The sequence below is a fragment of the Palaemon carinicauda genome, chromosome 41 (assembly GCF_036898095.1).
Source record: "Palaemon carinicauda isolate YSFRI2023 chromosome 41, ASM3689809v2, whole genome shotgun sequence".
Lineage (NCBI taxonomy): Eukaryota > Metazoa > Arthropoda > Malacostraca > Decapoda > Palaemonidae > Palaemon > Palaemon carinicauda.
In genome coordinates this window covers 53100244-53104707 of record NC_090765.1, presented here as the reverse complement: position 1 = coordinate 53104707, position 4464 = coordinate 53100244, and the positions used below count along the sequence as shown (strand labels likewise).

Genomic DNA, 4464 nt, shown 5'->3' with positions numbered 1-4464 from the left:
AGGGGACCAATGAATAAGAAATATTGTAGTGCCTAAAATGCGGACGTATGAAATATATATATTTACTTTGTGTGCTTTACATACTTTTACAGGCTGTCTTACAGCAAGAGCCCGTGCCTACACTTAATGCATGCTCGTTTTTAAACGAACGAACAAATCTACAAGATTTGGTTATCGTATGCACTAAGTATATGGCGTATCACAATAGCATAATCCGCGTTAATTGTCAAATCCACGATTTCACATTATTTCGTGAGAGAGAGAGAGAGAGAGAGAGAGAGAGAGAGAGAGAGAGAGAGAGAGAGAGAGAGAGAGAGAGAGAGAGAGAGAGAGAGCTATTATCAGTCCTTAGGGTGTCTAGTGGGAGCTTGTTATAACCTACAATTTTGGGCCTACATATGGAAAAGTTCTAGAACCTACAGTAGTGACTATTGCCTAAACCTATGGTTTAAGTGTTAAATATATCAAGGGTCACACATTCAAGCAGTCTTTGTCCCAATCATGTCAGGTTAAGTGGGGGGGGGGGGGGAGTGGGGTTATGATTGCCCTTTGGAGGAAAAATAACCTCCTGTTGATAATGTTGGACGGGAAGGCCATGAGAAATAAGTTCAGTTTGTGCTAAAAAAAAAAGAAGAAACAAAAAAAAAAAAAAAAAAACCCTCTGGGACAGGAAAGGCGAGATTGAGTCTAGGTACAGCCAAATATGTCAAAGGGATGATGGGGGTTAAGCCTATTATTATTATTATTATTATTATTATTATTATTATTATTATTATTATTATTATTATTATTATTATTACTTGCTAAGCTGCAACCCTAGTTTGAAAAGCAAAATGCTATCAGCCCAGGTGCCCCAAGAGGGAAAATAGCCCATGGAGGAAAGGAAACAATGAATAATAAAATATTTTAAGAACAGTAACAACATTGAAATAAATATTTTCTATATAAACTACAAAAAAAAAAACAAAGAGAAGATAAATTAGATAGAATAGTGTGCCCGAGTGTATTACTCAAACAAGAGAACTCTAACCCGAGACAGTGGAAGACCATGGTACAGAGGCTATGACACTAACCAAGACTAGAGAACAATGGTTTGATTTTGGAGTGTCCTTCTCATAGAAGAGCTGCTTCCCATAACTATCGAGCTATTCTTAAGATAATGGCGGTTAATAATATAGGTAGGCCTACCAGAGGAGACAATTGGGTGGCATTGTTAACTGTAATAATATCGATTATGCCAAATTTTCTATATATAGCAAAAGCAAGAAGTGAGGGGCATCTTACCGGGTCACGGAGGTCAATTGTATATCCAGAGGTGTTAGAGAAACTGGGTTTGTAGTTAAAGAGATTTTCACCAGTGTTGCCAGATGGTCACTGAATAATTTCTGAAGAATTTGCAACAAAATTTCTGGATATTTCTTAAAATTTCTGACAATTTTATTTGTTATCATAAATTGATTTTACAAAAGTAAATAAGAAAACAATCAATTGTACATTAAGAGTAATCAACTATTTATTTCTTTTCTTATATGAATTTAAAGAAAAATTCAATAATACTTTGTACTACAAACCAAAATATGTAAATTATTGGCAATTTCCTTTGACATATTGAATGAATTATAATTTCTTTGACTGAATACAGAAAACAAACGTAACTTCAATAATACTGGATTAATAAACATGGCAGAGTGAATAAAAAAAATAGGTAATTAACAAGAAAATGTAAATAACATAGGGATAATTAACAGGAAGATGATTTTGATGCAAAAACTATCATCGAACAGCAATATATATATATATATATATATATATATATATATATATATATATATATATATATATATATATATATATATATATATATATATATATATATATATATATATCATGAACCCGTGATCATCACTTAAACAAAAAAATGGCTACACACAAAGTTTTTTTTTGGACTAATTTCAACAAAATAATTCGATATTTCTTTTAAATGTTGAATAACAAACTTAATCAAGTGTAGTTATGTATGAATTCACAGCAGAATGACAGAATCTTGCCGTAAGATAGTTGATCAAGCGACAAGCCAACAAACTTAAGAACACTGAAGTTCAAATGCGCGTGATTATGGTGAAAGTGACTGTCAATATGGGTAGGCCTACCTTTCGAACAGTCGCACCGATATTGTGCCAATGAAATCGATGTAGAAAACAAACATACGTGTAGCCTACATGTTTGAAACAGTTTAGAAAACAATCTCTCTCTGTCTCTCATGATCATGTGACGTCTGAAACGTGTTGGGAGTTGGAGGAATAGGCAATCTCTCTCTACATTTCATTTCCGTAATATTTAGAAGCTTGCGATTTATATTTTTTCCAAGATTTCTGTATGAATTTATATAGTTTTGGGAAAAACTGGCAAATCATTGAAAATTTCAGAAGATTCGGCCGTGATTTCTAAAATTCTGACAATGGTTGCAAATTTCAGAAGATATCCAGAAATTTCTGACAATCTGGCAACACTGATTTTCACAAATCTCAGAACCTTTTGGACAGATGCTGAACCTGTCTAGCGTTCGGTTGTAAAAATGGATGTGTGGTTAGGTTGATACTTCGCAAACAGTTAGAGACCAACTGAGGAATAATGAAGATGCCATGAGAGCTTATTGAAAGCATTGGTGAGGTCAGTATGCAGAAGATTCTGAGAGCGTATATTATGTATGGAACTTTGTTACTTTAATAATATATGCAGAATTGAGGCACCAAGTGTATATAATAATGAAGTGAGAAATATATTTGTGCCAAGATTCAAGAATTCATATGAGTCAAAGATGTCCATCTAATGTGAACTTAGAGTGAAACGCAATAACTTTTGCACATACCAGAGTTGAAATATTTTTCTTTTCTCTTTTTGGGAGTTACTATTCGAAATACAACAATTACAGGTTGCATATTGATGAAATAAGTTCCATATCTAAACCTAGACTAGAGAATTCGACCGAAATAAAGGTTTTCCAATTAGGGTTGTAGCTTGGATAGTAATAATAATAATAATAATAATAATAATAATAATAATAATAATAATAATAATAATAATAATAATAATGAACTAATAGTTTTCGGAGTTTCTTGAGTTGTTACAGGGCCAGGTACTCTAAGTTTCGTGTTTTTCTCAACACCAGTCGTTAGTTTAATGAAGTTGTCATTTAACTTAACTTACTCTATTTTAAGGAGCGTTTTCCTGGTCCTATTACAAAGACGATATGCTGATCTTAAATGATTATGTATAGCCATTTAATCGTGAGACTAAATTTCTTTGAACAGCATCAACCTAAGTCCAACAAATCGTCAGGAAAAGGTTGTTTGGTGTATTTAACAAGACGACAAATTTAATAATGAACAAATCATCCGGGGAAAGGATTAGATTCCTGCTTATGGAGCTTCCTGTCAAAATAAGAATAGGATATAAAATTCGACGTCACGTTGATATGGAACAGAGCGATCGGAAAGTGTAAATGGCGTCCAGATTGCACAATCGAAAGCATAAAAACACGGCAAATGTATATGAATGGAGCTAAGCGGTAACACATTTAATAATTGAGAGATCTTTCAAGTAATAGGTACTAGGGCTATTCAATTTGTCCCTAAATTTCATAATAAATTAATGTTAAGCTTTGGAAAGATTCGAGAAGAAACTATATACATATCTAGTCCAAAAAATATAATGGAGAGAGAGAGAGAGAGAGAGAGAGAGAGAGAGAGAGAGAGAGAGAGAGAGAGAGAGAGAGAGAGAGAGAGCTTAATATCGTGTAATGATATTTCACAATTTCTTAAGCCTTTGCGTTTACCGACATCTAGTATTAGTGATTTGTTAGGCATGTAATTTTGCGTAAGAAAATCTTTCCAACCAAACCAGCTTTTTATGTCACTATCAAAGACCATTGGTTTAACTTCAACTTCATCAGCCTCACGTCGTAACGTAAGAAGCATAGAAGATGAAGAAGATTGCGCAACCCCCATGTTGTTTAGCAAAGTTGCCAGTTTGGCCTTTTTCAGGCCAAACAAAACCCTCAAATTTGGCGTTTTAAGAAAAAGGCGGTCCTTAAATACTATATATTTGGCCTTTTTCTACTAATGGGTTGGCCTTTTAAAGCTTCAAAGGCTTCTGTTGATTAGAAGTTGGCCTTTTTTCATTTAGAAAACCTGGCAACTCCCATCAGGGTTGCCATTCGTACGATAATTATAGTACGTGTACGATTATTTTAGGTCCAGTACGATGTACGATACATACCTAAGGTATAAACAATGTAGGTGTCTGTGGGTTTAATTAAACAATTATACTAAAATCTTTTGAAATAAGTCAATCATGTAACACCCTAATAATTATATTGATACTGTGTACGATAACTTTGGTTGAAAAACGACAATTTTAAGGCTCATGTACGATAATTCAGTCGAAATAATCTGGCAACCCTGA

At 33.6% G+C, this 4464-nt stretch overlaps 1 protein-coding gene across 2 annotated transcripts in view; it reads right to left on the bottom strand.

The window, feature by feature from the left end:
• LOC137632340 (uncharacterized) overlaps positions 1 to 1355 on the bottom strand; it is a 31335-nt gene extending 29980 nt beyond the window's left edge. For both annotated transcript variants that reach the window (XM_068364275.1, XM_068364276.1), the window contains exon 1: positions 1285 to 1355. The gene's annotated coding sequence lies outside the window, so the exon portion shown is untranslated. The remainder of the gene's footprint in view (positions 1 to 1284) is intronic.
• Positions 1356 to 4464: the final 3109 nt, after the last annotated feature.